Below are 13462 nucleotides of genomic sequence, written 5' to 3'. Positions count from 1 at the left end.
GAGACTAGACCCTAGGGACTAGACCAGAGACTAGACCTGGGACTAGACCTGGGATAGAGAGACTAGACCTGGGACTAGACCTGGGACTAGACCAGACTAGACTAGACCTGGGACTAGACAGAGACTAGACCAGAGACTAGACCAGAGACTAGACCAGAGACTAGACCAGGAGACTAGACCAGAGACTAGACCAGAGACTAGACTAGACCTGGGACTAGACCAGAGACTAGACTAGACCGGGGACTAGACCAGAGACTAGACCAGAGACTAGACCGGGACTAGACATGAGACTAGACCAGAGACTAGACCAGAGACTAGACCAGGGACTAGACCAGAGACTAGACCAGAGACTAGACCTGGGACTAGACAGGACTAGACTGGGACTAGACCAGGGACTAGACCTGGGACTAGACTGGGACTAGACCAGAGACTAGACCACCGGAGACTAGACCGGAGACTAGACCGGAGACTAGACCTAGACACTAGACCAGACTAGACCTGGACTAGACCCGGAGACTAGACCTAGAGACTAGACTAGAGACTAGACTGGACTAGACCAGGGACTAGACCTGAGACTAGACCAGAGACTAGACCAGAGACTAGACCAGGGACTAGACCAGGGACTAGACCAGGGACTAGACAGGACAGGGACTAGACCTGGGACTAGACCTGGGACTAGACCTGGGACTAGACCTGGGACTGGGACTAGACCAGGGACTAGACCTAGAGACTAGACCTGGGACTAGACCAGGGACTAGACCAGGGACTAGACAGACTGACTGAGACTAGACCAGACTAGACCAGACTAGACTAGACTAGACTAGAGACTAGACTAGACTGACAGACCAGGACTAGACCAGGGACTAGACCAGGGACTAGACCAGGGACTAGACCAGACTAGACCAGAGACTAGACCAGAGACTAGACCAGAGACTAGACCTGGGAGGGACTAGACCAGACTAGACCAGAGACTAGACCAGGACTAGACCAGGGACTAGACCAGGACTAGACCAGGGACTAGACCAGGGACTAGACCAGAGACTAGACCAGAGACTAGACCAGGACTAGACCAGGGACTAGACCAGGGACTAGACCAGAGACTAGACCAGAGACTAGACCAGAGACTAGACCAGGGACTAGACCAGGGACTAGACCAGGGACTAGACCAGGGACTAGACCAGGGACTAGACCAGGGACTAGACCAGAGACTAGACCAGGGACTAGACCAGAGACTAGACCGGAGACCAGACACACACATTATTATTTTTGGTCGTGTGTTGAGGTTCAAACTCGTCTTTAATCCTCAGCGACGTCTCCAAAAGCTCCAGACGCCCGCTGAGGATTCTGGGTAATTTATGACTCCTCCCCCTCCTCCCTCCTCCTCCTCCTCCTCCTCTTCCTCCTCCTCCTCCTCCTCCTCTCCTCCTCTTCCTCCTCCTCCTCGTCTGGATTTCCTCAAAACGCTGCAAAAATCCTCAAAAATCCACAAGTTTAAAGGTTTTTATCGATACAAAAACACGTGTCAGTTTCTCTTAAAATGTTTCAAATCTGAAAAAATAAAATAAAATAAATGAACTCGATAAAATGCAAAAATTTGGGTGGAACAATTCTGGATTTTTTATTTTTTTTTCTTCCAGATTCTGTTTCCAATTTCACATTTTAAACAAAACAAACCTGAAATCTGATCTGAAAAATCGACACGCGGGGGAACCACAAACACGAGCAGCGACGCCGTTTTAAAGCTCCACCCTGTCACTTTTTTTTTTTGGTTCGGGGCCTGTTCACCCGCTCGTTTCTATGGAGACGTCTTCACTGCTCCGCCTGGAATGTTCCGCGGTGTGACTTTAAACAGCTCTACTTTAAATTTATTCTACCACAGCTGGTTTCAGAGCTCAAAAATCTCAGACGTTGTGACTGTGAGCGGAGTCGCCTCTCCACAGATCCGACCTGTAACTCTGTCCGGTTTGGTTTCCGTGGAGATGGAAAGGTTCACCCTCCACTAGAAAAGTTCCACAGTGCAGCTTTAATGTCCAGATTTCAGATGTGAATGTAAAAAAAAGCTGAAATTACAGTGTTAAAATCGACTCTCACAGAATCAGTTTTAACATTTTCTCAGAGTTGATTTGAGTCCAGTCTGTTCTATTTTTATTAATTTAACATTTTTATAAGTGTTAACGAAGTCACACTGGACCAAAGTCAGTTAGTTTAACCTGAAATTAAGAGTTATATTTAACATTTTGAGAGGAAACGGATAAAACTTTGTAGAGTTATTCTGATTTAACTAAACAACACACAGAGGAGTTTTATTTTTACACTTTATTTGAGTTAATTTAAGATGAAATTATGAACAAAACTGGTTCAAACTGGTTCTTCTCCCTAGTGGAAGTTGAATTAACACTAAAAAGTTGAATTAACACTAAGAAAAGTTGAATTAACACTAAGAAAAGTTGAATTAACACTAGAGGAAGTTGAATTAACACTAGATCAAATTTAAATAACACTACAAAAAGTTGAATTAACACTCGGGGAAGTTGGATTAACACTAAAAAGTTGAATTAACACTAGAGGAAAGTTGAATTAACACTAGAGGAAAGAATTAACACTAGAGGAAGTTGAATTAACACTAGAGGAAGTTGAATTAACACTAGATCAAATTTAAATAACACTACGAAAAGTTGAATTAACACTAGAGGAAAGTTGAATTAACACTAGAGGAAAGTTGAATTAACACTAGAGGAAGTTGAATTAACACTAGATCAAATTTAAATAACACTACGAAAAGTTGAATTAACACTCGGGGAAGTTGGATTAATTAAAAATATATCAACTCTGGCAAATTACCCCAACTCCAACCCCCAATTTAACTCTGAAATAGTTAAATTCACACTTTTTGTGTTAAAAACAACTCTGAAATTGTAACCCTTCACTCTCTGCTGTGTACGTGGACGGTGTGAAGTGAAACTGGATTTGAAAACATAAATCTGGGGTTTAATGCCGCGCTGCGAAACATTCCAGACGAAGCCATAACGTCTCCATGGAGAAAAATGTTTGATTTGACGAAACCTTCCACCAGAAAAGTTACAGAATGCAGCTTTAACTTACAGGAGCGGCCACAGTTTCACTCCGTCTGAGCTCCTGTAAATTGAACTTTTCCTGTTTTTCCATGTCGCCGACAAACGTTTCAGTGTCACTTTCCCTCCCGGAATGCGTTGCCGTGACGACGCTCCGCTCTCGTTTTCACATGGACACGCCCCCTTACGACTACATTTCCCATCATCCCTCACTGTGTCGCGCCGCTCGAGTCCGAACAGGCGCCGGTCCGGTCCGGGAGCCGTGTTTTCGGAGCCGCTCTAACGCGCCTGAACCCGACACGCTCTGTTCCACCTGGTGATGTCATCGTGTGGTTCAGACCGTTGGCGCTCCACTGTGTTTTTAAACCGCGCACACCTTCACTGGAGTCACGGGGATCGTTTCAGCCTCTGGAGTCGGCCGACCTCAACTGAACCTTTCAAACTTCTTTGGCGTTGGAGGCGTTGTTGTTTTGTCTAGAATGTTCCGCAGTGTGGCATTAAACCTTTCTATCTCCACGGAGACCACACCAGACCTAGATTCCAGGTCAGGTCTGTGGAGAGGCGACCCCGCTCACAGTCACGGTGTCTAGTTTGTGTTATGTTTTTCTTGGTATTTTTGAGCGATAAATCCACTTTTGTAATTGAATAAATGTAAAGTCGAGCTGTTTAAAGTCACACTGTGGAATATTTCAGGGAGAGCAGTGACGTCTCCATAGAAACAAGCAACCAAAAAGTGCCACAGTGCAGCTTTAAGTGCAGTACTTGGTGGAAAAGCGGTGCTGAGGGAGGATTATGCTGCAGCGTTCGTCCTGTGGGGTCTTTATGTTTGTTTAATCTCAGACTCAGGATGTGGTTCACGACTCAGACCGAGTCTGAGACCAGGACTCGGTCTGAGTCTGAGACTCTCACGAGGAGTCCTGGTTTAGACCTGGTTTAGTCCTGGTTTAGTCCTGGTTTCCTGGTTTAGTCCTGGTTTAGTCCTGGTTTAGACCTGGTTTAGACCTGGTTTAGTCCTGGTTTAGTCCTGGTTTAGTCCTGGTTTAGACCTGGTTTAGGTTTACCTGGTTTAGTCCTGGTTTAGTCCTGGTTTAGACCTGGTTTTAGACCTGGTTTTTTTAGACCTGGTTTAGTCCTGGTTTAGTCCTGGTTTAGACCTGGTTTAGACCTGGTTTAGTCCTGGTTTAGTCCTGGTTTAGACCTGGTTTAGTCCTAGTTTTAGTCCAGTTTTAGTCCTGGTTTAAATGTGAATAAAACTGGAAAACTTTTCTTTTGCACAAATTCATCTTAAATCTGCGTCAAAATCACAACATTTGATTTTTTTTTTTTAATTAAACTTTAAAAATGTGACTTTTTTCTCTTCATGTACATTTTTACACGTTCATACTTCTGTTTAAAGCTGCACTGTGTAACTTTTTGTGGTGTTGAGATGTGAGTGTGTGTCAGGTTTGTGTCTTGTGTTTTTGGAGTTGAGGACAGAGGGGAAAGTTCCACAGTGGGGCTTTAGTTGAGTGTTTGACCCTGGAGCCTGTGAGCAGCGTCTGTGTTTGTGTTTGTTTCACACGAGTCCAGAGCCACAGGAATGAGGCGTTTCACCAGGACCAGACACACGCTCAAGGACCTGGGAGAGACCGGGTTTAGTCCTGGTTTAGTCCTGGTTTAGTCCTGGTTTAGTCCTGGTTTAGACCTGGTTTAGACCTGGTTTAGTCCTGGTTTAGTCCTGGTTTAGTCCTGGTTTAGACCTGGTTTAGTCTGGTTTAGACCTGGTTTAGTCCTGGTTTAGTCCTGGTTTTAGACCTGGTTTAGACCTGGTTTAGTCCTGGTTAGTCCTGGTTTAGTCCTGGTTTAGTCCTGGTTTAGACCTGGTTTAGTTCTGGTTTAGTCCTGGTTTAGTCCTGGTTTAGACCTGGTTTAGTTCTGGTTTAGTTCTGGTTTAGTCCTGGTTTAGTCCTGGTTTAGACCTGGTTTAGTTCTGGTTTAGTCCTGGTTTCTGTTGTATTTCAGTTTCGTGTTTTGCTTTGGGCGTCGGAAATAAACTCGAGCTGTTTATTTTACTGAACAAGTCCAAACATGTTCTGTCTGCTGAAAGAAATGTCACACAGAGGTTAGTCCTGGTTTAATTCTGGTTTAGTCCTGGTTTAGTCCTGGTTTAATTCTGGTTTAGTCCTGGTTTAGTCCTGGTTTAGTTCCTAATTATAGTTCTGGTTTAGTCTTGTTTTTACACCATATTATATTCCTACTTTAATCCCTGTATTAGTCCTGTTTTAGTCCTGGTCTAGTCTTGGTCTAGTCCTGGTCTAGTCCTGGTCTAGTCCTGGTTTAGTTCTGGTTTAGTTCTGGTTTAGTCCTGGTCTAGTCCTGGTCTAGTTCTGGTTTAGTTCTGGTTTAGTCCTGGTTTCTGTCGCTCGTGGTGTTGGAAATAATCACTGTTGAGTTTTTTATTTTCCATCCTGAACAAGTCCACACACGCCCCTGTCTGCTCCTGTCTGCTCCTGCCTGCTCCTGTCTGCTGCTGTCTGCTCCTGTCTGCTCCTGCCTCCTGCTCTGCCTGCCTGCTCCTGCCTGCTCCTGTCTGCTCCTGTCTGCTCCTGTCCTGCTCCTGCCTGCTCCTGTCTGCTCCTGTCTGCTCTGCTCCTGTCCTGCTCACTGCCCTGTCCTGCTCCTGCCTGCTCCCTGTCTGCCCCTGCTCCTGCTCCTGTCTGCTCCTGCCTGCTCCTGTCCCTGCTCCTCCTGCTCCTGCTCCTCTCCTGCCTGCTCTCCTGTCTGCTCCTGCCTGCTCCTGCCTGTCTGCTCCTGTCTGCCTGCCTGCTCCTGCCTGCTCCTGTCTGCTCCTGTCTGCTCCTGTCTGCTCCTGTCTGCTGCCTGCCTGCCTGCTCCTGCTCTGTCTGCTCCTGTCTGCTCCCTGCTCCTGCTGCCTGTCCTGTGTCCTCTCCTGTCCGCTCCTGTCTGCTCCTGTCTGCTCCTGTCCGCTCCTGTCTGTCCTCTCCTGTCTGCTCCTGTCGTCTGTTCTCTCTGTTTCCGTCGGCGCAGATCAAACCCTGAGGTCCAGACCGAGACTCGACCCGGATCTGACCTCACGACGGGCGAAGAAGAGAAGAAGAGAGGGAGGGAGGGAGAGATGGAGGTGAAGAAAAAAGAGAAACAGAGAGAGGGAAAAGGAGAGAGAGAGGAAACGAAAGAGGGAAAGGAAGAAAAGAAAAGGAGGAAAGTGTAGGTCTGTCATGTTTATCAGTGAGTGGAGCCTCAGAGAGAGAAAGAGGGGAAGAGAGAGGAGAAAGAGAAAGAGAGGGGGAGAGAGAGGAGAAAGAGAAAGAGAGGGGGGAGAGCGTTAGGCAGCGAAAGAGGAAAAGAGAGAGAGAGAGAGTGAAGAGGAGAGAAAGTGGAGAGTCGTTTAAGAGTCGTTTTTATCAATGAGACGAGCTGCAGGCAGATGGAACAGAGGATGGAGAGAAGGAGGTAAAGAAAAGAGGAGGACGGGGAGAAGAAAGAGAGAGAGAGAGAGAGAGAGAGAGAGCAATAAAAGCGGGAGAGAAAGAGCAAGAGGGAAGAAAGAGAAATGGAAAGAGGAGGAAGAGAGTCAGTGTGAGAATCGTGTTTGTACAATCTGCCTTGAAGCTTCAGTCACTGATGGACGAGAGACGGAGAGAAAGAAAGAAAGAAAGAAAGAAAGGGGGAGAGGATAGAGAGAAAAAGAGAAGAGAGAGAGGTGGGCCACGGAAGAGGGAGAGAAAAAAAGAGAGAAAGTGGAGAGTCTGTAGGAATCGTGTTTGTTAACGAGACGAGCTGCAGATCGAACAGAGAAGAAAGGAGAGAAAGAAGGAAGGAAGGAGGGAGGGAGGGAGGTGAAGAAAAGAGGAAGACTGAGAGGAGAAAGAGAGGGAGGTGATGATGGAGAGAGAGAGAGAGAGAAGGATAGAGGGATGAGGGTGGAGGGATGATGTAGTGATAAAACCTGGATTAGCCCCAAACAAACAAACTCTTTTTCCAGATTTATTTTAGATTTTTTGTAATTTAAGAGTTTTGGCCCAGATTAAATCTCTGGAGTCTCTGGTCTCTGGTCTGGTCTCTGGCTCTCTGGGTGTCTCTGGTCGTCTCTGGTCTCTGGTCTCTGGTCTCTGGTCTCTGGTCTCTGGTCTCTGGTCTCTGGTCTCTGGTCTCTGGTCTCTGGTCTCTGGTCTCTGGTCTCTGGTCTCTGGTCTCTGGTCTGGTCTCTGGTCTGGTCTCTGGTCTCTGGTCTCTGGTCTCTGGTCTGGTCTCTGGTCTCTGGTCTCTGGTCTCTGGTCTCTGGTCTCTGGTCTGGTCTCTGGTCTCTGGTCTGATCTCTGTTGAGTTTGTGGGTCAGTGTGTTGCTCAGAGGCACGTGGGCTCCTCTGTGGGTCCCTCAGGTCTTGATCATGTGACTCTAAAGTTCAGTGTCAAGAGTTTTTGTCATGGACGAAAAACTCGGGTTTAGATTCTGTGGGGGAAAAAAGTCTCACCTGAGCCTGAGTCCGGGTTTCCAGGTCTGTGTCCTGGGGTCCAGGTCTGGGTCCAGGTCTGGGTCCTGGGTCCAGGTCTGGGTCCAGGTCTGGGTCCTGGGTCCAGGTCTGGGTCCAGGTCTGGGTCCTGGGTCCAGGTCTGGGTCTGGGTCCAGGTCTGGGGGTCCAGGTCTGTGTCCTGAGTCCCAGGTCTGGGTCCAGGTCTGGGTCCAGGTCTGGGTCCGGGTCCAGGTCTGGGTCTGGGTCCAGGTCCGGGTCCAGGTCTGGGTCTGGGTCCAGGTCCGGGTCCAGGTCTGGGTCCAGGTCCGGGTCCAGGTCTGGGTTCAGGTCTGGGTTCAGGTCTGGGTCCTGGGTCCAGGTCTGGGTTCAGGTCTGGGTCCTGGGTCCGGGTCTGGGTCCAGGTCTGGGTCCTGGTCTGTGTCCTGGGTCCTGGGTCCAGGTCTGGGTCCAGGTCTGTCCAGGTCTGGGTCCAGGTCTGGGTCCAGGTCTGGTCCAGGTCCAGGTCCAGGTCTGGGTCCAGGTCTGGGTCCAGATCTGGGTCCTGGGTCCGGGTCTGGGTCTGGGTCCAGGTCTGGGTCCAGGTCTGGGTCCAGTCTGGGTCCGGGTCTTGAGTCAGGTCTGGGTCTGGGTCTAGGTCCGGGTCTGGGTCCCGGGTCTGGGTCCAGGTCTGGGTCCAGGTCTGGGTCCAGGTCTGGGTCCAGGTTCTGGGTCCTGGGTCCGGGTCTGGGTCGGGTCCAGGTCTGGGTCTAGGTCGGGTCCAGGTCTGGGTCCAGGTCTGGGTCCAGGTCTAGGTCCAGGTCTGGGTCCAGGTCTGGGTCCAGGTCTGGGGTCCAGGTCTGGGTCTGGGTCCAGGTCGTCCAGGTCCAGGTCCTGGGTCCAGGTCTGGGTCCAGGTCTGGGTCCGGGTCCAGGTCCAGGTCTGGGTCTGTGATTTGTGAATGGTCTCGTGGTCTTGTTAAAGTTCTGTTCTCTGCGTCTGGTGGAGTTTGAGTCGTGGATTTTACGACACGTGAGACGAGATAGTTTTTCTCCAGACGACGTCATCTGTGATTTTATTGATTTTTATGTAACATCCAGTAAAAACAGATTTATATTAATATTATTATTATTATTATTGTTATTATTATTATATTTTAGACTGTTCTTTTTCTTGATGCATAAACATTTAAATTTAAACTTTAAAACATCTGTGATCAACACTTTTCTCCTTTAACTGTGTCTGTCTGTAACGTCTTTACTTCTGTTGCTCTTTTAAACTTGACTTTTGTAAACATGAATCTGTTTAGTTTTGCTCAGTTTCCACGTTACATTATTATTTGTTTTCGTACATAAAAACAGTTTGTTGCATGAACCGACTCCTAATGAAGATCATGTCTGTAATCCCCTACAGATTACAGATTACACACCCCAAAATGTAGTTTGTAACGTAATCCATTATATTACTTAAAGTGAGTAATGTAATCTGATTACTTTGGATTACTTGATTTGTTGTAGAGAAACAAAGACAAGGAAATCTTCACATAAAAAGTTTTGTCTGATAAAAAGAAAATAAAAAGACCAAACTTTTACTGAACCAAATAAAAAATAATATTGATAGAAGAAGAAGAGACCTGGTTTAGTCCTGGTTTAGTCCCGGTTTAGTCCCGGTTAGTCTGGTTTAGTCCTGGTTTAGTCCTGGTTTAGTCCTGGTTTAGTCCTGGTTCAGTCCTGGTTTAGACCTGGTTTAGACCTGGTTTAGTCCTGGTTCAGTCCTGGTTAAATCTTGTTTTAGACCTGGTTTAGTCCTGGTTTAGTCCTGGTTTAGTCCTGGTTCAGTCCTGGTTTAGACCTGGTTTAGTCCTGGTTCAGTCCTGGTTTAGTCCTGGTTTTAGTCCTGTTAAATCTTGTTTTAGACCTGGTTTAGTCCTGGTTTAGTCCTGGTTTAGTCCTGGTTTAGACCTGGTTTAGACCTGGTTTAGTCCTGGTTTAGTCCTGGTTTAGTCCTGGTTTAGTCCTGTTAAATCTGTTTAGACCTGGTTTAGTCCTGGTTTAGTCCTGGTTTAGTCCTGGTTTAGACCTGGTTTAGACCTGGTTTAGTCCTGTTAAATCCTGTTTTAGTCCTGGTTTAGTCCTGTTAAATCTTGTTTTAGACCTGGTTTAGTCCTGGTTTAGTCCTGGTTTAGTCCTGGTTTAGACCTGGTTTAGACCTGGTTTAGTCCTGGTTTAGTCCTGGTTTAGTCCTGGTTTAGTCCTGTTAAATCTTGTTTTAGACCTGGTTTAGTCCTGGTTTAGTCCTGGTTTAGTTCAAAATGTAAAAACAGTTAAATCTCTCTGTTTAATCCATTTATTTCAACAAAGTAACTGTAATCCAATTACCACTCACTGAAACAGTAACTGTAACTGAATACAGTTACTCATCATTTGTACTCTGATTACTCTGGTACATGTAATCTGTTACTCCCGACTCTGGACATGTGACCATCACGAGTGTCAGACGTTCGTCTGATCTCGTTCATGTTGTTATTGATGAACAGAGTCGATCTGCACATAAACACACTTTTCTTTATTTCCAGCGGTGAAACTAAACAAAACCATTTTCTGAGCTTCTCATTTTCTCCGTCTTCTGCTGATGAAGATCACGAGTTTCAGTCGAGTCTTGAAGGTTCATGTGTTCATCTGTTTAGTTTCCACATCAGTTCTATTTTAAACACACAGACTTTATAGTGTCGACTTCCACTCGGGGATTTAACACTTTAAAAGACCGATGGACTGATGTATCGTATCGTGGCCTGTGTATCGATATGTATCGTATCGTGGCCTGTGTATCGAGGTGTGTATCGTATCGTGGCCTGTGTATCGATGTGTATCGTATCGTGGCCTGTGTATCGATATGTATCGTATCGTGGCCTGTGTATCGATATGTATCGTATCGTGGCCTGTGTATCGATATGTATCGTATCGTGGCCTGTGTATCGAGGTGTGTATCGTATCGTGGCCTGTGTATCGATATGTATCGTATCGTGGCCTGTGTATCGAGGTGTGTATCGTATCGTGGCCTGTGTATCGATATGTATCGTATCGTGGCCTTTGCATCGAGGTGTGTATCGTATCGCGGCCTGTGTATCGATATGTGTCATATCGTGGCCTGTGTATCAAGGTGTGTATCGTATCGTGGCCTGTGTATCGATATGTATCGTATCGTGGCCTTTGCATCGAGGTGTGTATCGTATCGCGGCCTGTGTATCGATATGTATCGTATCGTGGCCTGTGTATCGAGGTGTGTATCGTATCGTGGCCTGTGTATCGAGGTGTGTATCGTATCGTGGCCTGTGTATCGAGGTGTGTATCATATCGCGGCCTGTGTATCGAGGTGTGTATCGTATCGTGGCCTGTGTATCGAGGTGTGTATCATATCGCGGCCTGTGTATCGATATGTATTGTATCATGGCCTGTGTATCGATATGTATTGTATCATGGCCTGTGTATCGATATGTATTGTATCATGGCCTGTGTATCGATATGTATCGTATCGTGGCCTTTGCATCGAGGTGTGTATCGTATCGCGGCCTGTGTATCGATATGTATCGTATCGCGGCCTGTGTATCGAGGTGTGTATCGTATCGTGGCCTGTGTATCGAGGTGTATCGTATCGCGGCCTGTGTATCGATATGTATCGTATCGCGGCCTGTGTATCAAGGTGTGTATCGTATCGCGGCCTGTGTATCGATATGTATCGTATCGCGGCCTGTGTATCGTATCGGCAGCTCCTTAAAGGTTTTATGGAGGATTTTTTTTTTGTTTTAAATTTTCAGTGAAAGTTCAAAATACCATTACAGAAACTCAGCAGCTTTGTAATTATAATGACCAAAAAAAAAAAAGAATGAAAATCTATCAACTGTGGACGTGTTGAGGCCAGAGAAACATCAGCCAATAGAAAACGAGGCTCCCTCATTTTCTATTGGCTGTTCGGTTGCCAATCAAACTCCTTATGTTTCTAGTGTAACTGACTCATCGGCGCGCGGGGATTACGTGGTTTATGCAACGGTTTTTAGAGGCGTTTTCAAACTGTCGCTTCCTCGCAATTCGCACAAACTTTGTCGAGACGGTGGACGAGAATCCACGACCAGTTCGCCGCGAAAGAAAGTCCTTTTTTGAGGTCGCCGAAAGAAGAAGAAGAAGAGAAGGAGAAAAGGAGCGAGAACATAAACGGAGGTGATTCTTGGAGATTCCTTCTAGCGACGGCGCGAATGAAGCGGACGTAGGGTCTAAAAACTGAAGACGCGTCGGTCGCTAAATTATTTTTAGACAGGAAACTTCAACGGTATTCTGAACGCGCACTGGCTGTAAACAAGCGTGATTTCTAGAGTAAAGAGGCGGGAGGAGGAGATGTTTCTACTGAGGAGCTGTGGAGGAGGAAGGTGGTGTCGCTGTATTTCTCTTCCTTAAAAAATGCTCTGTTCAACCTTTAACGAAACCAGCGCTAAACTGAACCATGTCTGTGTTTGTGTTTTTGTGTTTTTATCCGCAGCCTCTTCAGATCGACGATAACTTCTGTGGGCAGGACTTCAACCAGCCCCTGGGCGGCACCAGCACCATCGAGGGCGTCCCCCTGCTGGTGGAGCGAGACGACGGACTCGCCGCCGTCGCCGCCTACGACTACAGCGGGCACACGGTGGCGTTCGTGGGCACCAGGAGCGGGAAACTCTACAAGGTAAGAACACAGAAGAAGAAGAAGAAGTTAGTAGTTCAGTGTGTCGTGTTTTTGGTGAAGTTTTGAACCGTCAGAAAACTTCTTATTTCACTCAAAACCTCGACTGATTTGGGAAATTTTCTTGTGAACAGTGTTGGGAAGTTTACTTTTAAAATGTAATCCCCTACAGATTACAGATTACATACAACAAAATGTAGTTTGTAACAGAATCCATTAAATTACTTAAAGTGAGTAATGTAATCTGATTACTTTGGATTACTTGATTTGCTGTAGAGAAGAAAATACTCGGATACTTAACCGTATTAAAAATATTATTGATAGAAGACGAGGAGACACGTCCACACAGCATTTAGACCTGGTTTAGACCTGGTTTAGACCTGGTTTAGACCTGGTTTAGACCTGGTTTAGATCTAGTTTAGATCTGGTTTTAGATCTGGTTTAGACCTGGTTTTAGATCTGGTTTAGTCCTGGTTTAGATCTGGTTTAGACCTGGTTTAGTCCTGGTTTAGATCTGGTTTAGACCTGGTTTAGTCCTGGTTTAGACCTGGTTTAGTCCTGGTTTAGATCTGGTTTAGACCTGGTTTAGTCCTGGTTTAGATCTAGTTTAGATCTGGTTTTAGTCCTGGTCCTTTAGTCCTGGTTTAGACCTGGTTTAGTCCTGGTTTAGATCTGGTTTAGACCTGGTTTTAGTCCTGGTTTAAGTCCTGGTTTAGTCCTGGTTTAGACCTGGTTTTAGACCTGGTTTAGACCTGGTTTAGATCTGGTTTTAGTCCTGGTTTAGACCTGGTTTAGTTTCCAGCAATGAGTGGAATTACCAAAAAAAAAATAAAAAAATAAATAAATAAAAAGTAAAAACAGTTAAATCCTCTGTGTAATTCATTTATTTCAACAAAGTAACTGTAATCCAATTCCCACTCACTGAAACAGTAACTGTAACTGAATACAGTTACTCATCATTTGTACTCTGATTACTCCGGTACATGTAATCTGTTACTCCTGACTCTGTTTGTGAATCACATTTGGTTTTGGCAGATTTATTTTTTTTGGAGAATGTTTTTGTTTTTGTGAATTTCAGATCAAATATTCACAGTTTGAGGTTAAATATTTCTTTAGTTGTTGGTGAAAAATGTTTTAGATTTTGAGTTTGTAAAGTGTAAATCTGAGAAAACTCTTGGTTTTTCTTTTTTTTTTTGTGGAGCTTGTTTCTTTTCTTTTCATTGTTTTTTT

General features: G+C 45.8%; 1 protein-coding gene across 1 annotated transcript in view; it reads left to right on the top strand.

The window, feature by feature from the left end:
- LOC110175140 (plexin-A1-like) overlaps positions 1 to 13462 on the top strand; it is a 104371-nt gene that overhangs the window by 59514 nt on the left and 31395 nt on the right. The gene's annotated exons all lie outside the window — the stretch shown is intronic.

This window comes from Boleophthalmus pectinirostris, unplaced genomic scaffold (genome assembly GCF_026225935.1).
Source record: "Boleophthalmus pectinirostris isolate CB_2022bp ecotype Guang Dong unplaced genomic scaffold, ASM2622593v1 HiC_scaffold_23, whole genome shotgun sequence".
Lineage (NCBI taxonomy): Eukaryota > Metazoa > Chordata > Actinopteri > Gobiiformes > Gobiidae > Boleophthalmus > Boleophthalmus pectinirostris.
The sequence above is the reverse complement of the archived record's forward strand: the minus strand, read 5'-3'. Positions and strand labels throughout refer to the sequence as shown.